General features: G+C 38.0%; 1 protein-coding gene across 2 annotated transcripts in view; it reads right to left on the bottom strand.

The window, feature by feature from the left end:
* ZC3H12B (zinc finger CCCH-type containing 12B) overlaps positions 1–27293 on the bottom strand; it is a 230602-nt gene that overhangs the window by 52978 nt on the left and 150331 nt on the right. Inside the window, exon 1 of one of the 2 annotated variants that reach the window (XM_082444935.1) lies at positions 146–7060. The exons of the other annotated variant lie outside the window; for it this stretch is intronic. The gene's annotated coding sequence lies outside the window, so the exon portion shown is untranslated. Of the gene's footprint in view, positions 1–145; positions 7061–27293 lie in introns of those variants that run through there. 2 annotated transcript variants of the gene reach the window in all.

The raw sequence follows: 27293 nt of genomic DNA, 5'->3' as shown, positions 1-27293 counted from the left end.
TAAAAAGCTGCCTGTAATTGACTTTGTATTGCAGTAAACATTAATACTAATTGTTTGGAAAGCACATTTTTTCAGAGTAGAGATTAAAATAGTGAAAACAATGTACAGCATAACTCTCCAAAGGTATAAAAGTCCATGTAATTACCTTTATGTCATGAGATTTTTTTTTATTGGAGTATAGTTGCTTTAAAATATTGTGTTAGCTTAGTTTTGGGTGATGTCAACAGGACTGGTAGAGACAGGAACTCCAAAAACTGCTTGTCTATAAAAGCAATGAGAACACAAACAAAAATTGTTAAAGTCAACATTTCCAGAATTCTGGAAATTAAACCAAGGCTTGCAGTAATCTAGGGAGTGTTTGTTCTAAACCAAAACACAACAACAACAAACAACTGGCTGAACCATGGTAAGAACAGAAATTGTGGCATTTTAATTTACCCTATTCCCATCTCCTCTCCCCAGATCCATAGTGACCTTGAAAGCCAACAGCCTCACAATCACACTAGTCATGAAAGACAACAACTTAGAAGCCAATATAGGGATCAGAATGCATTTAGAGCTCCTCCAAAGTACCATCCCCTTAGAATCATCATTATCTGATACGTCTAGCAGTTCCTTAGAATGCTTGACTCATAGAGCTTGTCTTTATTTGGCCTGACTTAGTGCTTGGGCATGGTGAAAAGATTTTTCCCCAGGGAGGTTTATCAAAAATAATTAGAGGCTATTGTTTAGCATTGCAGCTGTCTTCAGTTGTAATAACATTTGGGACAAACAAGAAGCTGACTAAAACTCTTAAATATAAAAACTGGAAACTAGATGTCCATAGGGGACAATGAAAAGCTCCCACATATTCCTGGGGATCTGGAAGGACACATGTGTGTGCAGGGCTGTGCATGTCCACAGGAAAGACTTGAAAAATCCCTTAGCTCTCACCTCTGGCTGACATTAAGGCTCTGTGCAGTAGGAAGTGTAGGCTAAGGCAAAGTTATCAAATACCTCCTAGAGTGCTGAAAGTGTGCCAACATGCACACAAAGTCCCTCTGCAAAGGGAGGGACATTTATTGGTTCAAGGTATTTAAGAAGAGCTCTGTTGAACCATTAGCTGACAACTAAGCTATTTCAGGCAGAGACTGCAATGATCACACACAACAAAGAATTCTGTTGAAGAATTTAAAGAATTACTCCAGAAGTCACTAAATAACAACTACAATAACAAACCCTGGGAAGAGGATGAAATCTGATTTCCAAAGTTACCACATTATATTATTTAAAATGTCCAGTTTTCAACAACAAAAAAAATATGAGACATGCAAAGAAATAAGAAAGTGTGGCCCAAGTGATATCAGCAAGATGATGGAATAGGAAGTCCCCTGCTTGGATCCCTCCTCAGTGACAATAATTTGACAGCCATCCCTGAACAAAAGTGCCTTTGTGGGAGCTTTCGGGTCCAGACACAAGACAGTGAAAATTCAGTGGATGGAGAACCTTCAAGATGGTGGAGGAGTAAGACGTGCAGATCATCTTCCTCCCCACAAATACAAAAAAAATACATCTAAATGTGGAACAACTCCTATAGAACACCTACTGAATGTTGGCAGAAGACCTCAGACTTCCCAAAAGGCAAGAAACTCTCCATGTACCTGGAGAGGTGTGGCTGACAGGGTATTGGTGCTCTGGCTGGGTGTCAGGCCTGAGCATCTTTGGTGGGAGAGCCGAGTTCAGGACATTGGACAAACAGAGACTTCCTGGCCCCTCGTAATATCAATCAGCGAGAGCTCTCCCAGAGATCTTCGTCTCAATGCTAAGACCCAGCTCCACCCGACGACCAGCAAGCTTCAGTGCTGGACACCCCATGCCAAACAACCAGCAAGATAGGAACACAACCTCACCCATTAGCAGAGAGGCTGCCTAAAATCATGGTAAGTTCACAGACACACCAAAACACACCACTGGACGGAGCAATGCCCACCAGAAAGACAAGATCCAGCTTCATCCACCAGAACACAGGACCAGTCCGTTCCACAAGGAAGCCTACACAACCGAATGAACAAACCTTACCCACTGGGGGCAGACACTAAAAACAACAGGAACTACGAACCTGCAGCCTGCGAAAAGGAGTCCCCAAACACAGTAGTTAAGAAAAATGAGAAGACAAAGAAATACACAGCAGATGACGGAGCAAGGTAAAAAACCACCAGACGAAACAAATGAAGAGGAAATAGGCAGTTTACCAGAAAAAGAATTCAGAGTAATGATAGTAAAGATGATCCAAACCTTGGAAATAGAATGGAGAAAATACAAGAAACTTTTAACAAGGACCTAGAAGAACTAAAGAGCAAACAAACAATGATGACAAAACACAATAAGTGAGATTAAAAATTCTCTAGAAGGAATCAATAGCAGAATAACTGAGGGAGAAGAACACATAAGTGACCTGGAAGACAAAATAGTGGAAATAACTACCACAGAGCACAATAAAGAAAAAAGAATGAAAAGGATTGAAGACATTCTCAGAGACATCTGGGACAACATTAAACGCACCAAAATTCGAATTGTAGGGGTCCCAAAGAAGAAGGGAAAAAAAAAAAGGACTGAGAAAATATTTGAAGAGATTATAGTTGAAAACTTCCCTAATATGGGAAAGGAAGGAGCCAATCAAGTCCAAGAAGCGCAGAGAGTCCCATACAGGATAAATCCCAGGAGAAACATGCCAAGACACATATTAATCAAACTATCAAAAATTAAATACAAAGAAAAAATATTAAAAGCAGCAAGGGAAAAGCAACAAATAACATACAAGGGAATCCCCATAAGGTTAACAGTTGATCTTTCAGCAGAAACTGCAGGCCAGAAGGGAGGGGCAGGACATATTTAAGTGACAAAAGGGAAAATCCTACAACCAAGATTACTCTACCCAGCAAGGATCTCACTGAGATTCGACAGAGAAAATAAAACCTTTACAGACAAGCAAAAGTAAAGAGATTTCAGCACAACCAAACCAGCTTTACAACAAATGCTAAAGGAACTTCTCTAAGCAGGAAACACAAGAGAAGGAAAAGACTTACAATAACAAAACCAAAACAATTAAGAAAATGGTAATAGGAACATACATATCGATAATTAAATTAAATGTAAATGGATTAAATGCTCCAACCAAAAGACATTGACTGGCTGAATGGATACAAAAACAAGACCCATATATATACTGTCTACCAGAGACCCACTACAGACCCAGGGACACATACAAACTGAAAGTGAGGGGATAGAAAAAGATATTCCATGCAAATGGAAATCAAAAGAAAGCTGGAGTAGAAATTCTCATATCAGACAAAATAGACTTTAAAATAAAGACTATTACAAGAGACAAAGAAGGACACTACATAATGATCAGGAGATCAATCCAAGAAGAAGATATAGCAATTGTAAATATTTATGCACCTAACACAGGAGCACCTCAATACGTAAGGCAAATGCTAACAGCCATAAAAGGAGATATCGACAGTAACACAAACATATTAGGGGACTGTAACACCCCACTTTCATCAATGGACAGATCACCCAAAATGAAGATAAATAAGGAAACACAAGCGTTAAATGACAAATTAAACAAGATGGATTTAACTGATATTTATAGGACATTCGGCCCAAAAACAAAATACACTTTCTTCTCAAGTGCTCATGGAATGTTCTCCAGGATAGATCATATCTTGGGTCACAAATCAAGCTTTGGTAAATTTAAGAAAATTGAAATCACATCAAGAATCTTTTCCGTCCACAACACTAAGAGACTAGATATCAATTACAGGAAAAAACCTGTAAAAAATAAAAACACATGGAGGCTGAAAAATACACTACTAAATAACATAGAGATCACTGAAGAAATCAAAGAGGAAATTAAAAAAATACCTAGAAGCAAATGACAATGAAAACAAGACAACCGAAAACCTATGGGATGCAGCAAAAGCAGTTCTAAGAGGGAAGTTTATATCAATACAATCCTACATCAAGAAACAAGAAAAATCTAAAGTAAACAACCTAACCTTACGCCTAAAGAAATTAGAGAAAGAACAAACCCCACCCCCAAAGTTAGCAGAAGGAAAGAAATCATAAAGATCAGATCAAAAATAAATGAAAAAGAAATGAAGGAAATGATAACACAGATCAATAAAACTAACAGCTGGTTCTTTGAGAAGATTAAAAAAATTGATAAATCATTAGCCAGATTCATCAAGAAGAAAAGTGAGATGACTCAAATCAATAAAATTAGAAATAAAAAAGGAGAAGTTACAACAGACACCACAGAAATACAAAGCATCCTAAGAGATTACCACAAGCAACTATATGCCAATAAAATGGACAACATGGAAGAAATGGACAAATTCTTAGAAAGGTATCACCTTCCAAGACTGAAACAGGAAGAAATAGAAAATATGAAGAGACCAAACACAAGTACTGAAATCGAAACTTTGATTAAAAATCTTCCAATAAACAAAAGTCCAGAACCAGATGGCTTCACAGGAGAATTCTAATAAATATTTAGAGAAGAGCTAACACCCATCCTTCTCAAACTCTTCGAAAAAACTGCAGAGGAAGGAACACTCGCAAACTCATTCTATGAGGCCACTATCACCCGATACCAAAACCAGACAAACATACAACAAAAAAAGAAAATTACAGACCAGTATCTCTGATGAACATAGATGCAAATATCCTCAACAAAATACTAGCAAACAGAATCCAACAATGCATTAAAAGGATCATACACCATGATCAATTGGGATTTATCCCAGGGATGTAAGGATTCTTCAATACATGCAAATCAATCAATGTGATACACCATATTAACAAATTGAAAAATAAAAACCATATGATCATCTCAATAGATGCAGAAAGAGCTTTTGACAGAATACAACACCCATTTATGATAAAAACTCTCCAAAGAATAAGCATAGAGGGAACTTACCTCAACATAATAAAGGCCATATATGACAAACCCACAGCAAACATCATTCTCAATGGTGAAAAACTGAAAGCATTTTCTCTAAGATCAGGAACAAGACAAGGATGTGCACTCTCGCCACTATTATTCAACATAGTTTTGGAAATCTTAGCCACCACAGTGAGAGAAGAAAAAGAAATAAAAGGAATACAAATTGGAAAAGAAGAAGTAAAACTGTCACTGTTTGAAGATGACATGATACTATATTTACAGAATTCTAAGGATGCATCCAGAAAACTATTAGAGCTAATCAATGAAATTGATAAAGTTGAAGGATACAAAATTAACACACAGAAATCTCTTGCATTCTCATACAGTAATGATGAAAAATCTGAGAGAAATTAAGGAAACACTCCCATTTACTCTTTCAAGGAAAAGAATAAAATACCTAGGAACAAACCGACCTAGGGAGACAAAAGACCTGTATGCAGAAAACTATAACACACTGATGGAAGAAATTACAGATGGAGAGATATACCATGTTCTTGGACTGGAAGAATCAATATTGTGTAAATGACTATACTACCCAAAGCAATCTACAGATTCAATGCAATCCCTATGAAATTACAAATGGCATTTTTTACAGAACTAGAACAAACAATGTTAAAATTTGTATGGATACACAAAAGATGCCAAATAGCCAAAGCAGTCTTGAGGGAAAAAACGAAGCTAGAGGAATCAGACTCCCTGACTTCAGACTATACTACGAAGATACAGTAATCAAAACAATATGGTATCGGCACAAAAACAGAAATATAGATCAATGGAACAGGATAGAAAGCCCAGAGATAAACCTACGCACATATGGTAAACTAATCTATGACAATGGAGGCAAAATATACAATGGAGAAAACACAGCCACTTCAAAAAGTGGTGCTGGGAGAACTGGACAGGTACATGTAAAAGAATGAAATTAGAACACTCCCTAACACCATACACAAAAATAAACTCAAAATGGATTAGAGACCTAAATGTAAGACCGGACACTATAGAACTCTTAGAGGAAAACATAGGAAGAACAACTTTTGAACTAAATAACAGGAAGATCTTTTTTGATCCACCTCCTAGAGTAATGGAAATAAAAACAAAAATAAACAAATGGGACCTAATGAAACTTAAAAGCTTTTGTAAAGCAAACTACAAACAAGACGATACAACAACTCTCAAAATGGGAGAAAATATTTGCATATGAATCAACGGACAAAGGATTAATCTCCAAAATATATAAAAGCTCATGCAGCTCAATATTAAAAAAACAATAAACCCAATCAAAAAAATGAGCAGAGGACCTAAATAGACATTTCTCCAAAGAAGACATACAGATGACAAAGAAGCACATGAAAAGCTGCTCAACATCACTAATTATTAGAGAAATGTAAATCAAAATTACAATGAGGTATCACCTCACACCGTTTAGAATGGGCATTATCAGAAAATCTACAAACAACAAATGCTGGAGAGAGTGTGGAGAAAGGGGAACCCTCTTGCACTGTTGGTGGGAATGCAAATTGATACAGCCACTATGGAGAACAATATGGAGGTTCCTTAAAAATCTAAACATAGAACTACCATATGACCCAGCAATCCCGCTACTGGGCATATCCGCAGAGGAAACCATAATTCAAAAAGACACATGGAGAGAGAGGAGAAGATGGCAGAAGAGTAAGACGCGGAGATCACCTTCCTCCCCACGGATACATCAGAAATACATCTACATGTCGAAATGCTCCAATAGAACACCCACTGAATGCTGGCAGAAGACCTCAGACCTCCCAAAAGGCAAGAAACTCCCCACGTACCTGGGTAGGGCAAAAAAAAAGAAATAACAGAGACAAAAGAATAGGGATGGGACCTGCACCAGTGGGAGGGAGCTGAGAAGGAGGAAAGGTTTCCACACACTAGGAAGCCCCTTTGCGGGTGGAGACTGTGGGTGGCAGAGGGGGGAAGTTTTGGAGTCACGGAGGAGAACGCAGCAACAGGGGTGCAGAGGGCAAAGTGGAGATGTTCCCGCACAGAGGATTGGTGCTGGCCAGCACTTACCAGCCCGAGAGGCTTGTCTGCTGACCAGCCGGGGAGGGTGGGGGCTGGGAGCTGAGGGTTGGGCTTCGGTAGGATCGCAGGGAGAGAGCTGGGTTTGGTGGCGTGAACACAGCCTGAAGGGGTTAGTGCACCACGGCTAGCCGGGAAGGAGTCCGGGAAAAAGTCTGGACCTGCCGAAGAGGAAAGAGACTTTTTCTTCCCTCTTTGTTTCCTGGTACGTGAGGAGAGGGGATTAAGAGCACTACTTAAAGGAGCTCCAGAGATGGGCGGGAGCCGCGGCTATCAGTGTGGACCCCAGAGACGGGCATGAGACCCTAAGTCTGCTGCTGCAGCCACTAAAAAGCCTGTGTGCGAGCACAGGTCACTATCCACACCCCACCTCCTGGGAGCCTGTGCAGCCCGCCACTGTCAGGGTCCCGTGATCCAGGGACAATTTCCCCGGGAGAACGCAAGGCACGCCTCAGGCTGGTGCAACGTCACGCCAGCCTCTGCTGCCCCAAGCTCGCAGCGCACTCCATACCCCTCCCTCCCCCCGGCCTGAGTGAGCCAGAGCCCCCAAATCAGCTGCTCCTTTAACCCCATCCTGTCTGAGTGAAAAACAGACGCCCTCAGGCGACCTACAAACAGAGGCGGGTCCAAATCCAAAGTTGAACCCCGGGAGCTGTGTGAACAGAGAAGAGAAAGGGAAATTTCTCCCAGCAGCCTCAGAAGCAGTGGATTAAAGCTCCACAATCAACTTGATGTACCCTGCATCTGTGGAATACCTGAATAGACAACGAATCATCCCAAATTGAGGAGGTGGACGTGGGGAGCAAGATATATTATTTTTTCCCCTTTTCCTCTTTTTGTGAGTGTGCATGTGTATGCTTCTGTGTGAGATTTTGTCTGTATAGCTTTGCTTTCACCATGTATCCTAGGGCTCTCTCCGTCCATTTTTGTTTTGTTTTGTTTTGTGTTTTTATTACTTTTTGAAAAAATATTTTTTCCTTAATAATTATTTTTTATTTTTTATTTTAATAACTTTATTTTATTTTATCTTCCCTTATTTTATTTTATCTTCTTTCTTTCTTTCTTTCTTTCTTTCTTTCTTTCTTTCTTTCTCTCTCTCTCTTCTTTCTTTCTTTCTTTCTTTCTTTCTTTCTTTCTTTCTTTCTTTCTTTCTTTTTCTTTCTTTCTTTCTTTCTATTTTTTCTCCCCTTTATTCTGAGCCAAGTGGATGAAAGGCTCTTGGTGCTCTAGCCAGGCATCAGGGCTCTGCCTCTGAGGTGGAAGAGCTAACTTCAGGACACTGGTCCACAAGAGACCTCCCAGCTCCACGTAATGTCAAACGGCGAAAATCTCCAGGAGAGCTCCATCTCAACACCAAGACCCAGCTTCTCTCAACGACCAGCAAGCTATAGTGCTGGACACCCTATGCCAAACAACTAGAAAGACAGGAACACAGCCCCATCCATTAGCAGAGAGGCTGCCTAAAATCATAATAAGGCCAAAGACACCTCAAAACACACCACCAGACGTAGACCTGTCCACCAGAAAAACAAGATCTAGCCTCATCCACCAGAACACAGGCACTAGTCCCCTCCACCAGGAAGCCTACACAACACACTGAACCAAAATTAGCCACTGGGGACAGACAAAGAAAACAACGGGAACTATAAACCTGCAGCCTGCGAAAAGCAGACCACAAACACAGTAAGATAAGTAAAATAAGAAGGCAGAAAATCACACAGCAGATGAAGGAGCAAGGTAAAAACCCACTAGACCTAACAAATGAAGAGGAAATAGGCAGTCTACCTGAAAAAGAATTCAGAATAATGATAGTAAAGATGATCCAAAATCTTGGAAATAGAATAGACAAAATGCAAGAAACATTTAACAAGGACCTAGAAGAACTAAAGAGAAAACAGACAATGAAGAACAACACAATAAATGAAATAAAAAATACTCTAGAAGGGATCAATAGCAGAATAAGTGAGGCAGAAGAACGGATAAGTGACCTGGAAGACAAAGTAGTGGAAATAACTACTGCAGAGCAGAATAAAGAAAAAAGAATGAAAACAACTGAGGACAGTCTCAGAGACCTCTGGGACAACGTTAAACGCACCAACATTTGAATTATAGGTGTCCCAGAAGAAGAAGAGAAAAAGAAAGGGACTGAGACAATATTTGAAGAGATACTAGTTGAAAACTTCCCTAATATGGGAAAGGAAATAGTTAATCAAGTCGAGGAAGCACAGGGAGTCCCATAGAGGATAAATCCAAGGAGAAACACGCCAAGACACAAATTAATCAAACTATCAAAAATTAAATACTAGGAAAACATTAAAAGCAGGAAGGGAAAAACAACAAATAACACACAAGGGAATCCCCATAAGGTTAACAGCTGATCTTTCAGCAGAACCTCTGTTAGCCAGAAGGGAGTGTCAGGACATATTTAAAGTGATGAAGGAGAAAAGCCTACAACCAAGATTACTCTACCCATCAAGGATCTCATTCAGATTTGATGGAGAAATTAAAACCTTTACAGACAAGCAAAAGCTGAGAGAGTTCAGCACCACCAAACCAGCTTCACAACAAATGCTAAAGGAACTTCTCTAGGCAAGAAACACAATAGAAGGAAAACATCTATAATAACAAACCCAAAATATTTAAGAAAATGGGAATAGGAACATACACATCGATAATTACCTTAAATGTAAATGAATTAAATGCTCCCACCAAAATACACAGACTTGCTGAATGGATACAAAAACAAGATCAGTATATATTCTGTCTACAAGAGACCCACTTCAGACCTAGGGACACATACAGACTGAAAGTGAGGGGATGGAAAAAGATATTCCATAGAAATAGAAATCAAAAGAAAGCTGGGGTAGCAATTCACATATCAGACAAAATAGACTTTAAAATAAAGACTATTACAAGAGACAAAGAAGGACACTACATAATGATCAAGGGATCGATCCAAGAAGAAGATATAACAATTGTAAATATTTATGCACCTAACATAGGAGCACCTCAATACATAAGGCAAAAACTAACAGCCATAAAAGGGGAAATTGACAGTAACACAATCATAGTAGGGGAATTTAACACCCCAGATTCACCAATGGACAGGTCATCCAAAATGAAAATAAATAAGGAACACAAGCTTTAAATGATACATTAAACAAGATGGACTTAATTGATATTTAAAGGACATTCCATCCAAAAACAACAGAATACACATTCTTCTCAAGTGCTCATGGAACACTCTCCAGGATAGATCATATCTTGGGTCACAAATCAAGCCTTGGTAAATTTAAGAAAATTGAAATCGTATCAAGTATCTCTTCCGACCACAACGCTATGAGACTAGATATCAATTACAGGAAAAGATCTGTAAAGAATGCAAACACATGGAGGGTAAACAATACACTACTTAATAACGAAGTGATCACTGAAGAAATCAAAGGGGAAATCAAAAAATACCGAGAAACAAATGACAATGGAGACACGATGACCCAAAACCTATGGGATGCAGCAAAAGCAGTTCTAAGAGGGAAGTTTATAGCAATACAATCCTACCTTAAGCAACTGGAAACATCTCAAATAAACAACCTAACATTGCATCTAAAGCAATTAGAGAAAGAAGAACAAAAACCCCCCAAATTTAGCAGAAGGAAAGAAATAATACAGATCAGATCAGAAATAAATGAAAAAGAAATGAAGGAAACAATAGCAAAGATCAATAAAACTAAAAGCTGGTTCTTTGAGAAGATAAAGAAAATTGATAAACTGTAAGCTAGACTCATCAAGAAAAAAAGGGAGAAGACTCAAATCAATAGAATTGGAAATGAAAAAGGAGAAGTAACAACTGACACTGCAGAAATAAAAAGGGTCATGAGAGATTACTACAAGGAACTCTATGCCAATAAAATGGACAACCTGGAAGAAATGGACAAATTCTTAGAAATGCACAGCCTGCCAAGAACCAGGAAGAAAGAGAAAAAATGAACAGACCAATCACAAGCACTGAAACTGAAACTGTGATTAAAAATCTTCCAACAAACAAAAGCCCAGGACCAGATGGCTTCACAGGCGAATTCTATCAAACATTTAGAGAAGAGCTAACACCTATCATTCTCAAACTCTTCCAAAATATTGCAGAGGGAGGAACACTCCCCAACTCATTCTACGAGGCCACCATCACTCTGATACCAAAACCTGACAAAGATGTCACAAAGAAAGAAAACTACAGGCCAATATCACTGATGAACATAGATGCAAAAATCCTCAACAAAATACTACCAAACAGAATCCATCAGCACATTAAAAGGATCATACACCATGATCAAGTGGGTTTTATTCCAGGAATGGAAGGATTCTTCACTATACAAAAATCAATCAACGTGATACACCATATTAAGAAATTGAAAGAGAAAAACCATATGATCATCTCAATAGATGCAGAGAAAGCTTTCCAAAAAATTCAACACCCATTTATGATAAAAGCCCTGCACAAAGTAGGCATAGAGGGAACTTTCCTCAACATAATAAAGGCCATATATGACAAACCCACAGCCAACATCGTCTTCAATGGTGAAAAATTGAAACCATTTCCACTAAGATCAGGAAGAAGACAAGGTTGCCCACTCTCACCACTATTACTCAACATAGTTTTGGAAGTTTTAGCCACAGCAATCAGAGAAGAAAAAGAAATAAATGGAATCCAAATCAGAAAAGAAGATGTAAAGCTGTCACAGTTTGCAGATGACATGATGCTCTACACAGAGAATCCTAAAGATGCTATCAGAAAACTACTAGAGCTAATCAATGAATTTGGTAAAGATGCAGCATACAATATTAATGCACAGAAATCTCTTGCATTCCTATACACTAATGAAGAAAAATCTGAACGTGAAATTAAGAAAACACTCCTATTTACCATTGCAAAAAAAGAATAAAATATCTAGGAATAAACCTACCTAAGGAGACAAAAGACCTGTATGCAGGAAATTATAAGACACTGATGAAAGAAATTAAAGATGATACAAATAGATGGAGAGATATACCATGTTCTTGGATTGGAAGAATCAACATTGTGACAATGACTCTACTACCCAAAGCAATCTACTGATTCAATGCAATCCCTATCAAACTACCACTGGCATTTTTCACAGAACTAGAACAAAAAATTTCACAATTTGTATGGAAACACAAAAGACCCCGAATAGCCAAAGCAATCTTGAGAACGAAAAATGGAGCTGGAGGAATCAGGCTCCCTGACTTCAGACTATACTACAAAGCTACAGTAATCAAGACAGTATGGTACTGACACAAAAATAGAAATATATATCAATGGAACAGGATAGAAAGACCAGAGATAAACCCACACACATATGGTCACCTTATCTTTGATAAAGGAGGCAAGCATATATAGTGGAGAAAATACAGCCTCTTTAATAAGTGGTGCTGGGAAAACTGGACAGGTACATGTAAAAGTATGAAATTAGAACACTCCCTAACACCATACACAAAAATAAACTCAAAATGAATTAAAGACCTAAATGTAAGGCCAGACACTATCAAACTCTTAGAGGAAAATATAGGCAGGACACTCTATGAGATATATCACCGCAAGATCCTTTTTGACCCATCTCCTAGAGAAATGGAAATAAAAACAAAAATAAACAAATGAGACCTAATGAAACTTGAAAGCTTTTGCACAGCAAAGGAAAGCATAAATATGACCAAAAGACAACCCTCAGAATGGGAGAAAATATTTGCAAATGAAGCAACTGACAAAGGATTAATCTCCAAAATTTACAAGCAGCTCATACAGCTCAATAACAAAAAACAACCCAATCCAAACATGGGCAGAAGACCTAAATAGACCTTTCTCCAAAGAAGATATACAGATTGCCAACAGACACATGAAAGAATGCTCAACATCATTAATCATTAGAAAAATGCAAATCAAAACTACAATGAGATATCATCTCACACCAGTCCGAATGGCTATCATCAAAAAATCTAGAAACAATAAATGCTGGTGAGGGTGTGGAGAAAAGGGAATCCTCTTGCACTGTTGGTGGGAATGTAATTTGATACAACCACTATGGAGAACAGTATGGATGTCTTTAAAAACTAAAAATAGAACTACCATATGACCCAGCAATCCCACTACTGGGCATATACCCAGAGAAAACTATAATTCAAAAAGAGTCATGTACCAAAATATTCATTGCAGCTCTATTTACAATAGCCGGGACATGGAAGCAATGTAAGTGTCCATCATTGGATGAATGGATAAAGAAGATGTGGCTCATATATACAATGGAATATTACTCAGCCATAAAAGGAAACGAAATTGAGGTATTTGTAGTGAGGTGGATGGAGTTAGAGTCTGTCATACAGAGTGAAGTAAGTCACAAAGAGAAAAATAAATACAGTATGCTAACACATATATATGGAATTTAAGCGAAAAAAAAAAAGTCATGAAGAACCTAGTGGTAAAATGGGAATCAAGACACAGTCCTATTAGAGAATGGACTTGAGGATATGGGGAGGGGGAAGGGTAAGCTGTGACAAAGTGAGAGAGCGGAATGGACATATATACACTACCAAATGTAAAATAGATAGCTAGGGGGAAGCAGCCGCATAGCACAGGGAGATCAGCTCGGTACTTTGTGATCACCTAGAGGGGTGTGATAGGGAAAGTGGGAGGGAAGGAGATGCAAGAGGGAAGAGATATGGGAACATATGTATATGTATAACTGATTCACTTTGTTATAAGGCGGAAACTAACACACCATTGTAAAGCAATTATACCCCAATAAAGATGTTAAAAAAATAGAAAAATAAAGGTGAATACATGGATTATATAAACATCAGCATTATTGAAAAAAGAAAAAGAAGGACTTCTTTCATCTATTGTGGCCAATATTTTTGTTAAGTTGTTTGTCTTTTTTATTGATATTTAATAATTCTTTGTATATTATCAGTTTTAGTCCTTTGTCAGATATTTGCATTCATACTACCTTCTCCCAGTCTTTGGCTTGATTTTTCATGTACTAACTGGTGCCATATGGTAAACAGATGTTCTTACTTTTAATAAAAGCCACTTTTTAAATCTTAAAAAAAAAAGACTCATGCACCCCAATGTTCATTGCAGCACTATTTACAATAGCCAGGTCATGGAAGCAACCTAAATGCTCATCGACAGATGAATGGATAAAGAAGATGTAGTCCATATATACAATGGAATATTACTCAGCCATGAAAAGGAACGAAATGGGGTCATTTGTAGAGACGTGGATGGATCTAGAGACTGTCATACAGAGTGAAGCAAGTCAGAAAGAGAAAAAGAAATATTGCATATTAATGCATACATGTGGAACTTAGAAAAATGGTACAGATGAACCAGTTTGCAGGGCAGAAATAGAGACACAGATATAGAGAAGAAACATATGGACACCAAGGGGAGAAAGTGGCGAGGGGTGTGGTGTGATGAATTGGGAGTTTGGGATTGGCATGTATACATTAATATGTATAAAGTGGATAAATAATAAGAACCTGCTGTATAAAAAAATTAATAAAATAAAATTCAAAAAAGAAAAAAAGGGAGAAGACTGAAATCAACAGAATTAGAAATGAAAAAGGAGAAGTTACAACTGACACTCCAGTAATACAAAGGATCATGAGAGATAACTACAAGCAACAATATGCCAATAAAATGGACAACCTGGAAGAAATGGACAAATTCTTAGAAAAGCACAACCTTCCAAGACTGAACTAGGAAGAAATAGAAAATATAAACAGACCAATCACAAGCAGTGGAATTGAAACTGAGATTAAATATCTTCCACAAAAGTCGAGGATGAGACGGCTTCAAAGGCGAATTCTGTCAAACATTTAGAGTAGAGCTAACACGCATCCTTCTGTAAGTCTTCTAAAATATAGCAGAGGGAGGAACACTCCCAAACACATTCTGCGAGGCCACCACCACCCTTATACCAAAATCAGACAAAGATGTTACAAAAATAGAAAATTACAAACCAATATCACAGATGAACATACACGCAAAAATCCTCAGCAAAGTACTAGCAAACAAGACCCAGCAGCACAGTAAGAGGATGCCTGAGAGGGTGTGTAGAAAAGGGAACCCTCTTGCACTGTTGGTGGGAATGTAAACTGATACAGCCACTATGGAGAACAGTATGGAGGTTCCTTAAAAATCTAAAAATAGAATTACCATATGACCCAGCAATCCCACTACTGGGCATATACCCTGAGAAAACCATAATTCAAAAAGAGTCATGTACCAAAATGTTCATTGCAGCTCTATTTACAATAGCCAGGACATGGAATCAACCTAGGTGTCCATCATCGGATGAATGGATAAAAAAGATGTGACACATATATACAATGGAATATTACTGAGCCAGAAAAAGAAACGAAATTGAGTTATTTGTAGTGAGGTGGATGTACCTAGAGTCTGTCATATAGAGAAGTAAGTCAGAAAGAGAAAAACAAATACCATATGCTAACACATGTATATGGAATCTGAGAAAAAAAAAGGTTCTGAAGAACCTAGGGGCAGGATAGGAATAAAGACGCAGACATAGAGAATGGAGTTGAGGACACTGGGTGGGGGAAGGGTAAGCTGGGGCAAAGTGAGAGAGTGGCATGGACATATATACAGTACCAAATGTAAAATAGATAGCTAGTGGGAAGTAGCTGCATAGTGCAAGGAGATCACCTTGGTGCTTTGTGACCTAGAGGGGTGGGATTGGGAGGGTGGGAGGGAGACATAAGAAGGAGGGGATATGGGGATGTATGTGTACGTATAGATGATTAATTTTGTTATGCAGCACAAATAACACAACAATATAAAGCAATTATACTGCAATAAAAATGTTTAAATAATTAAAAAAATATATAACATGAAAAGAAATAAAAAATGATGTTACCCTGTACCATAAAATTCACAGAAGAAAACATATGGCGTCAGCTGCTTGACATCAGTCTTGGCAATGAATATTTGGATTTGACTCCAAAAGCAAAGCTAACAAAAGCAAAAATAATTGGGACTACTTTAAATTAAACAGCTTCTGCAGAGTAAAGTAAACCATCAACAAAATGAAAAGACAACCTATCATTTAAGTGAAAATATTTGGAAATTATATATCTGGTAAGTGGTTAACAACTGAAATATACAAAGAACTCATAAAAGTCAATAGCGAAAATCCCAAATCATTTGATTAAAGATGGTAGAGAGAGACTTCCCTGGTGGCACAGTGCTTAAGAATCTGCTTGTCAATGCAGGGGACATGGGTTCGAGCCCTGTTCCGGGAAAAGCCCACCTGCTACAGAGCAACTAAGCCCATGCACCACAACTACTGAGCCTGCCCTCTGGAGCCCATGAGCCAGAACCACTGAGCCCACGTGCCACAACTACTGAATCCCCCGCAACCAAAGCCCCTGCTCTGCAACAAGAGAAGCCACTGCAGTTAGAAGCCTGTGCACCGCAATGAAGAGTAGCCCCTGTTTGCCGCAACTAGAGAAAGCCCACGCACAGCAACAAAGACTGAAAGCAGCCAAAAATAAAATTAATTAATTAATTAAAAAAAAATTTTTTTTAATTAAAAAATAAAGATGGGTAGAAGATCTGTATATACATTTTTTTTCTCATGGAAGCCATCTGACACTGAAATTTTTTTTTTATATTTTAAATGATAGATTTATTTTAATAGATATTGGACCGTATAAACGTTTTTTAAAGAAGGCATACAGATGGTCAAGAGACACAGGGAAAGATGCTCAACATCATTAATCATCAGTGAAATGCAATTCAAAGCTAAAATCAGATATCATCTCACATCTGTTAGAATGGCTATTGTCAGAAAGACAAGCTATGACAAGTGTTGGCCATGATGTGAAGAAAAGTAGACCCTTGTTGACTGTAGATGGGAGTGAAAATTGGTGTAACCGCTATGGAAAACAGGATGGAGGTTCCTTAAAATATTGCAAATAAAACTCTCAAAATGATCTCACAAAAAGCAAACAAAAAACTCAGTGGAGCCCAAGGCTGATGAGGGCCATTTTGAGAAGGCAGGTCTGTTCCCAAGTTGCTGACTCACCAACCGTGGCTATAGTTACAGACCTGGAAACAGCTCTGTTACCCCTATGTTTGGCCTTGGTCCTGCCACCAGTACCATTTGCCAAGGAACCCAGGAAGAGTCATATTTGCCCATGCCTCCAGCAATAGGCTTGCAGAACATGGTCCTGGATGTGGATCCCAAAGTGGCCCATGAACCAGTTCCAGCCCCCTCAGCCATGGTCTGGGAGTCCTAGGAGGCAAGCCCACTGAGGTGGGTCAAAGTGTAGGTTCTGAATCAGCCCTGTAACTGGGTTCCAGATCCTCCTGGCATCAGTCTGAGATTCTGAAAACATCCTATAACTCGGCTCCAGTCCCTACCAATAACAGTCAGGGAGCACTCCTGCCTGCCAAGGGATGTTGTGGGAGCCACACCCATTTGTGACTCTGGTAGTAGTCTTCCCAAGAACCCATGGGGAGACATGCCCATTTGTGCCCCCTGAGATTCAGAAAGGGCCCTAAAACTTGGCTCCAGCCCCTACTAGCTGTAGTCTGGAGCAGTCCTGCCAACCCAGAGGCCTGGCAGGAGACTCACCTGTCTGTACCTCCAGAGATCCTGAAACAGCCTTGTAACTCAGCTCCAGCACCTCCCAGCCATTGTCAGGGAGCACTCCTGTCTGCCCAGAGTCCGACTGGGAGATATATCCATTGGTGTCCTTGGAGACAGGCCGACCAACCTTGGTCTGACAGCAGGTGCTAAAATGACCTTATGACTCAGCTCTAGCCACTCCCAGCCACAGTCTGAGCAGTCCAGCTAGCCCAGGGAAACACTGGGAGACATACCAGTTAGTTCCCCTGGAGGTGAGTGAACCAAACTTGGTCCAACAGCAGATCCTGAAACAGTCCTGTACTTTAGCTCAAGCCCTATCCCAGCCGCAGTTCATGAGCAGCCCTGTCTTCCCAGAGACACAACACCTGTACATGCAACCAGAGGGAAGACTGTAGACTACAGTCCAGTTGTAGATTCTGGAAAAAGTCCTGCAACTTAGCTCCAGTCCCTTCCAATAGCAGTCAGGGAGCACTTCTGACTGCCAAGGGACTTTATGGGAGCCACACCCATCTGTGCCAGGTCTGCAGACCTGAGTCTTAGCTGGGGATTCTGAAGTAACACTCGGACTCAATTTCAGGCCCTAGCAGCCACAGTATAGGGCCTGTCCTGCCTGCCAAGTGATCCATCCAGTGACCTGGCAAGAATCCTGTCAGGCATCTGACAGGAGACAAACCTGTCCATGCACCTGGTAACAGACACACTGTCAGTGGACCCAACATGAATTCTAAAGTGGGCCTTTATCCCAGTGTCAACCTTACTAAACAAGTTCCTGGAGGTAGCTCCATCCATTCAAGTGCCAGACAGGATTCATGCTCAGCTGAGCCCCTGGTAATAGACCCACCAGCTGGGGACCCCACTGCAGACTCATCAAGAGCCACATGACTCAGCTCCAGAGTAGCTTCATTGCAATCTTGGAAGTAATTCCATCAATCCAAAGAATCAACAGGAAAAGGCCCTTACCTGCCACAAGAAGTTTGTAAAACCAGGAGAGATGTTGGCTTCTTTAAATGCACACATAAATGCCAGTCTACATGGATACAAATAATCAGGCAAATATGACACCACCGAAATAAGCAAAATAAATCTCTAGGAATTGACCTCAAATAAATGAAATCTATTAATTGTCTGACAAAGACATCAAAATAATCTTCCTAAAGAAACTCAATATGAGAGGGCTGACAGCAGAAGCAAGAAGAACTACAATCCTGCAGCCTGAGGGGAAAAAAACCCCACATTCACAGAAAGGCAGACAAGATGAAAAGGCAGAGGGCTATGTACCAGATGAAGGAACAAGATAAGACCCCAGAAAAACAACTAAATGAAGTGGAGATAGGCAACCTTCCAGAAAAAGAATTCAGAATAATGATAGTGAAGATGATCCAGGACCTCGGAAAAAGAATGGAGACAAAGATCAAGAAGATGCAAGAAATGTTTAACAAAGACCTAGAAGAATTAAAGAATAAACAAACAGAGATGAACAAAACAATAACTGAAATGAAAATTACACAAGAAGGAATCAAGAGCAGAATAACTGAGGCAGAAGAACGGATAAGTGACCTGGAAGACAGAATGGTGGAATTCATTGCTGCTGAACAAGAATAAAGAAAAAAGAATGAAAAGAAATGAAGACAGCCTAAGGGACTTCTGGGACAACATTAAATGCAACAACATTCGCATTATAGGGGTCCCAGAAGGAGAAGACAGAGAGAAAAGACCCAAGAAAATATTTGAAGAGATTATAGTTGAAAACTTCCCTAACATGGGAAAGGAAATAGCCACCCAAGTCCAGGAAGCGCAGAGAGTCCCATACAGGATAAACCCAAGGAGAAACACTCCAAGACACATAATAAACAAATTGGTAAAAATTAAAGACAGACAAAAATTATTGAAAGCAGCAAGGGAAAAATGACAAATAACATACAAGGGAACTCCCATAAGGTTAACAGCTCATTTCTCAGCAGAAACTCTACAAGTCAGAAAAGAGTGGCATGATATACTTAAAGTGATGAAAGGGAAGAACCTACAACCAAGATTACTCTACCGGGCAAGGATCTCATTCAGATTCAATGGAGAAATCAAAAGCTTTATAGACAAGCAAAAGCAAAGAGAATTCAGCACCACCAAACCAGCTCTACAACAAATGCTAAAGGAACTTCTCTAAGTGGGAAACACAAGAGAAGAAAAGGATCTACAAAAACAAACCCAAAACAATGAAGAAAATGGTCATAGGAACATATATATCCATAATTACCTTAAACGTGAATGGATTAAAGGCTCCAACCAAAAGACACCAGCTTGCTGAATGGATATAAAAACAAGACCCATATATATGCTGTCTACAAGAGACCCACGTCAGACCTAGGGACACATACAGATGGAAAGTGAGGGGATGGAAAAAGATATTCCATGCAAATGGAAATCAAAAGAAAGCTGGAGTAGCAACACTCATATCAGATAAAATAGATTTTAAAATAAAGAATATTACAAGAGACAAGGAAGGACACTACATAATGATCAATGGATCAATCCAAGAAGAAGAGATAATAATTTTAAATGTATATGCACCCAACATAGGAGCACCTCAATACATAAGGCAACTGCTAACAGCTATAAAAGAGGAAATCGACAGTAACACAATAATAGTGGGGGACTTTAACACCTCACTTACACCAATAGAGAGATCATCCAAACAGAAAATTAATAAGGAAACAGATGCTTTAAATGACACAATAGACCAGATAGATTTAATTGATATTTACAGGATATTACATCCAAAAAGAGCAGATTACACTTTCTTCTCAAGTGCGCATGGAACATTCTCCAGGATAGATCACATCTTGGGTCACAAATTAAGCCTTAGTGAAATTAAGAAAACTGAAATCATATCTGACCACAACGCTATGAGATTAGAAATGAATTACAGGGAAAAAGACATAAAAAACACAAACACATGGAGGTTAAACAATACGTTACTAAATAACCAAGAGATCATTGAAGAAATCAAAGAGGATATCAAAAAATACCTAGAGACAAATGACAATGAAAACGCGATGATCCAAAACCTATGGGATGCAGTAAAAGAAGTTCTAAGAGGGAAGTTTAGAGCTAAACAAGCCTACTTAAAGAAACAAGAAAAATCTCAAATAAACAATCTAACCTTACACCTAAAGGAACTAGAGAATGCAGAACAAACAAAATGCAAAGGTAGCAGAAGGAAACAAATCATAAAGAACAGAGCAGAAATAAATGAAATAGAAACAAAGAAAACAATAGCAAAGATAAATAAAACTAAAAGCTGGTTTTTTGAGAAGTCAAACAAAATTTATGAACCGCTAGGCAGACTCATCAAGAAAGAGAGGGAGTGGACTCAAATCAATAAAATTAAAAATGAAAAAGGAGAAGTTACCACAGACACCACAGAAAACATAGCATCCTAAGAGACTACTACAAGCAACTCTATTCCAATAAAATGGACAACCTGTAAGAAATGGACAAATTCTTAGAAAGTTATAACCTTCCAAGACTGAACTAGGAAGAAATAGAAAATATGAACAGACCAATCACAAGTAATTAAATTGAAAATGTGGTTAAAAATCTTCCAACAAACAAAAGTCCAGGACCAGATGGCTTCACAGGTAAATTCCATCAAACATTTAGAGAAGAGCTAACACCCATCCTTCTCAAACTCTTTCAAAAAATTGCAGAGAAAGGAAAACACCCAAACTCATTCTATGCGGCCACCTGCACTCAGATTCCAAAACCAAAGACACTACAAAAAAAGAAAATTACAGACCAATATCACTGATGAATATAGATGCAAAAATCCTCAACAAAATACTAGCAAACAAATCCAAAAACACATTAAAAGGATAATACACCACGATCAAGTGGGATTTAGCCCAGGGATGCAAGGATTCTTCTATATAGGCAAATCAATCAATGTGATACACCATATTAACAAATTGAAGAAGAAAAACCATATGATCATCTCAATAGATGCAGGAAAAGCTTTTGACAAAATTCAACACCCATTTGTGATAAAAACTCTCCAGAAAGTGGGCATAGAGAGAACCTACCTCAACATAATAAAGGCCATATATGACAAACCCACAGCAAACATCATTCTCAATGGTGAAAAACTGTAAGCATTTCCTCTAAGATCAGGAACGAGACAAGGATGTCCACTCTCACCACTATTATTCAACATAGTTCTCGAAGTCCTAGCCACGGCAATCAGAGAAGAAAAAGAAATAAAAGGAATACAAATTGGAAAAGAAGAAGTAAAACTGCCACTGTTTGCAGATGACATGATACTATATATAGAGAATCCTAAAACTGCCACCAGAAAACTGGTAGAGCTAATTAATGAATATGGTAAAGTTGCAGGATACAAAATTAATGCACAGAAATCTCTTGCATTCCTATACACTTATGATGAAAAATCTGAAAGAGAAATTATGGAAACACTCACATTTACCATTGCAAGAAAAAGAATAAAATACCTAGGAATAAACCTACCTAGGGAGACAAAAGACCTGTATGCAGAAAACTATAAGACACTGGTGAAAAAAATTAAAGATGATACCAACAGATGGAGAGATATACCATGTTCTTGGATTGGAAGAATCAACATTGTGAAAATGACTATACTACCCAAAGAAATCTACAGATTCAATTCAATCCCTATCAAATTACCAATGGCATTTTTTACAGAACTAGAACAAATCATCTTAAAATTTGTATGGAGACACAAAAGACCCCGAATAGCCAAAGCAGTCTTGAGGGAAAAAAACGGCACTGGAGGAATCAGTCTCCCTGACTTCAGACTATACTGCAAAGCTACAGTAATCAAGACAATATGGTACTGGCACAAAAACAGAAACATAGATCAATGGAACAAGATAGAAAGCCCAGAGATAAACCCACGCACCTATGGTCAACTAATCTATGACAAAGGAGGCAAAGATATACAATGGAGAAAAGACAGTCTCTTCAATAAGTGGTGCTGGGAAAACTGGACAGCTACATGTAAAAGAATGAAATTAGAATACTCCCTAACACCATACACAAAAATAAACTCAAAATGGATTAGAAACCTAAATGTAAGACTGGACACTATAAAACTCTTAGAGGAAAACATAGGAAGAACACTCTTTGACATAAATCACAGCAAGGTCTTTTTTGATCCACCTCATAGAGTAATGGAAATAAAAACAAAAACAAACAAATGGGACCTAATGAAACTTCAAAGCTTTTGCACAGCAAAGGAAACCATAAACAAGACGAGAAGACAACCCTCAGAATGGGAGGAAATATTTGCAAATGAATCAACGGACAAAGGATTAATCTCCAAAATATATAAACAGCTCATTCAGCTCAATATTAAAGAAACAAACACCCCAATCCAAAAATGGGCAGAAGACCTAAATAGACATTTCTCCAAAGAAGACATACAGACGGCCATGAAGCACGTGAAAAGATGCTCAACATCACTAATTATTAGAGAAATGCAAATCAAAACTACAATGAGGTATCACCTCACACCAGTTAGAATGGGCATCATCAGAAAATCTACAAACAGCAAATGCTGGAAAGGGTGTGGAGAAAACGGAAGCCTCCTGCACTGTTGGTGGGAATGTAAATTGATACAACCACTATGGAGAACAATATGGAGGTTCCTTAAGAAACTAAAAATAGAATTACCATATAACCCAGCAATCCCACTACTGGGCATATACCCAGAGAAAACCATAATTCAAAAAGACACATGCACCCCAATGTTCATTGCAGCACTATTTACAATAACCAGTTCATGGAAGCAACCTAAATGCCCATCAACAGACGAATGGATAAAGAAGTTGTGGTACATATATACAATGGAATATTACTTAGCCATAAAATGGAACGACATTGAGTCATTTGTTGAGACATGGATGGATCTAGAGACTGTCATACAGAGTGATGTAAGTCAGAAAGAGAAAAACAAATATCGTATATTAACGCATGTATGTGGAACCTAGAAAAATGGTACAGATGAACCGGGTTGCATGGCAGAAGTTGAGACACAGATGTAGAGAACAAACATATGGATACCAAGGGGGTAAAACTGCGGTGGGGTGGGGATGGTGGTGTGCTGAATTGGGCGATTGGGATTGACATGTATACACTGATGTGTATAAAATTGATGATTAATAAGAACCTGCAGTATAAAAAAACAAAGAAACAAAACAACTAATACTAAACTTTCATTGGGTTATTTGTATGGAAATATGTTAATATAAATGTTTCAGACATTACATGAAATTGCTAAAAATCTTATATGTTCTGGTATAATGTTATAATTCATAATTCTAGTTATTACTTTAAAATGTATATCTCAGAAATAACTAATTTTCTTGTCAAGTGCATTATTATGAACTTTCATCAAATCTTTAACCGTGGTCATTTTTAAGTCTTTTGTCATTTAGAGAGTTCTGGGTGTACTCTGATGTTTTTGCAAATATGTTCCTATAAAAGGGTTTCATCTTCAAGAAATTCATGGAAAAGACTCTGACAAGTACAGGTTTCTGGTAACTGACTGCACTGCTGAACTGAATGAATAAGCATTTTCAGAACTCTGATGAAAAACTGATGAACTCATAAAAGTGCTAACAAAAGATCAAGATGAAAAAAAAATTAATTACATGGGACTGAGTGAACTGATGAGGATGAGTATAATTTTTGTGACTTTCTGTTTGAATTAAGAAAAAAAAATCCCACAAGGACTCAGAGGAAAAGAATATACAAATCAATTTTCACTGCAAAGTAAAGGAGCTGTTACAGTAGAGGATTACTGGACTGAATGTCAATATTATGACATAGTATGAGTGTGTTTCATGTTTGGTAATTGCAATCTTTGTTGCTTTTGTTGTGGTCATCCATGTACAATGCTTGGTGTCAGTTTATTTATCTCTTGTAAAAATAAAATACAGTGTGTGTGTGTGTGTGTGTGTGTGTGTGTGTGTGTGTGAAAAAAAATAAATAAATAAAATAGAGCTGGAGATGGCCATTGAGACCATCTAGCCAAAAAAAAAAAAAAAAAAAGAAATAATAGCTAAGAAGTTCTCAAAGCTTGAGATAGAGATATGGACTTTCAGGTACTTGAAGTTCAAAGGACCCCAAGTAAGATCAACCCAAAGAAGATTACCCTGAGACACATTATAATCAAATTTTTAAACGTCAGAAACAAGGAGAATTTTGAAAGTAGCAAGAGAAAAAATGACTCATCATATAGAAGGGAACCCTCATTAAGTTATGAAGAAATTTCTAGTAGAAAACTTGCAAGCCAGTGAGGGAATAGGATGATGTATTCAAAGTGCTGAAAAAAAAAACTTTGCCAACCAAGAATACTATAGCTGGCAAAACAGTACTTCAGAGATGAAAAGATAAAGATATTCCCAGATAAACAAAAGCTGAGGGAATTTGTCACAAGGAGACCTGGCTTACAAGAAATACAATGGGAGTTAGCTCTTCAAGTTGAAATGAAATGACACTAAGTAACAACATGAAAATTCACCAGTAAAGGTAAATATATTATCAAATTCAGAATATTCTAGTACTGTAATGGTGGTGCATAAATCACTTTTTAATCTCTAATATAAAAGTTAAAATAGTATTAAAAATAACTATTGCTGCAATAATTTGTTAATGGATGCACAATATAAAAAGATGTAAAGGGGCTTCCCTGGTGGCACAGTGGTTAAGAATCTGCCTGCCAATGCAGGGGACATGGGTTCGAGCCCTGGTCTGGGAGGATCCCACATGCCGCGGAGTGACTAGGCCCGTGAGCCACAATTGCTGAGCCTGTGCGTCTGGAGCCTGTGCTCTGTAACAAGAGAGGCCACGATAGTGAGAGACCCGCGCACCACGATGAAGAGTGGCCCTCACTTGCTGCAACTAGAGAAAGCCCTCACACAGAAAGAAAGACCCAACACAGCCATAAATAAATAAATTAAATAAATAAATAATTTTAAAAAAAGATGACCTTTAAAAAAAAAGATGTAAAGATGTCATTAGCATAAAATGTGGAGAGAAGATATGTAAAAGGGTACAGTTTTTGTAAGTGGTTGAAGTTAAATTGTTATCAGCGTATAATAGATTGTAACAACTGTAAGATGATTTATGTAAGACTCACGGTAACCACAAAGAAAAAGTAGCTAGTAAATTCAAGAAAAAGATAAAGAGAAAAGAACGCATACTGCTACAAAAGATAAATCACAATAGAAGACAGCAAGAGTGGAAGAAAGGAAAAATGTAATGACTGAACAGTCAAGAAATAATGAACCAAATAGCAACAGCAAGTTCTTATCTATCAATAATTACTTTAAATGTAAATAGATTAAATTATCCAATCAAAGACATAGAGTAGTTGAATGGATGCAAAAACGAGATCCACCAATATGCTGCTTACTTAAGGACACACATAAACTGAAAAAGAAGGGATAAAAAAAGATATTTCATGCAAATGGTAACCAAAAGAGGGTAGGAGTGGCTATAGTGAGATAAAATAGTTTTTCAGCCAAAATTATTTACAAGAAAAAGAAGGTCACAATATAGTGAAAAAGTGGTGAGTACATCAAGAGGATATAACTATTTTAAATATATATGTACTTAACATTGGGGCATTTAAATATTTAAAGCAAATATAAACAAAATGAAAGGGAGAAATAGGCAGCAATACAATAATAGTAGGGATTTCAATACTGCACTTTCAACATTGGATAGATTATACAGACAAAAAATCATTAAGAGAACAGTGGATTTGAATATCACTGTAGACCAAATGCACCTAACAGATATATAAATGACATTCCATCTAACAGAAACAGAATATACATTCTTCTCAAGCACACACAAAACATTCTTAAGGATAGACCATATGTTGGGTCACAGGCAAATCTTAACAAATTTAAGAAGTTTGAAATCAAATTTGATTTGAAATCAAATCAGTATGGTTTTTAACCATAATGGTATGAAATAAGAAATGAATAACAGGAGGCCAATTGGAAAATTCACAGATATTTGGAAATTAAACAACACAGTCTTGAAAAACCAATGGGTCAAAGAAGAAATCAAAAGAGAAATGAGGGACTTCCCTGGTGGTCCAGCAGTTAACACTCTGCACTTCCATTGCAAGGGGTATGGGTTCAATCCCTAGTTGGAGCACTAAGATCCCTCATGCTGTGTGGTGCGCCACCCCCCACCAAAAAAGGGAAATGAAAAAATACCTGAGACAAACAAAAATTGAAACAGGACACACCAAAACTTATAGGATACAGCAAAAGCAATTCTATGAGGGAAGTTTATAGAGCTATATAAATTAAGAAAAAAAGAACAATCTCAAATAAACAAGGTAACTTCACATCTCAACAAACTAGGAAAAAAGAACACACGGAGCCCAGTATTAGTAGAAGGAGGGAAATAATAAAGATAAGACCAGAAATAAATGAAAGAGAGACTAGAAAGACAATGGTCAAAAATCAGTGAAATTAATAGTTGTTTTCTTGAAAAGATAATTTGAAAAA

The sequence above is a fragment of the Balaenoptera physalus genome (assembly GCF_965194825.1).
Source record: "Balaenoptera physalus genome assembly, chromosome: X".
Taxonomy (NCBI): Eukaryota; Metazoa; Chordata; class Mammalia; order Artiodactyla; family Balaenopteridae; genus Balaenoptera; species Balaenoptera physalus.
This window is presented reverse-complemented; position numbering and strand designations above follow the sequence as displayed.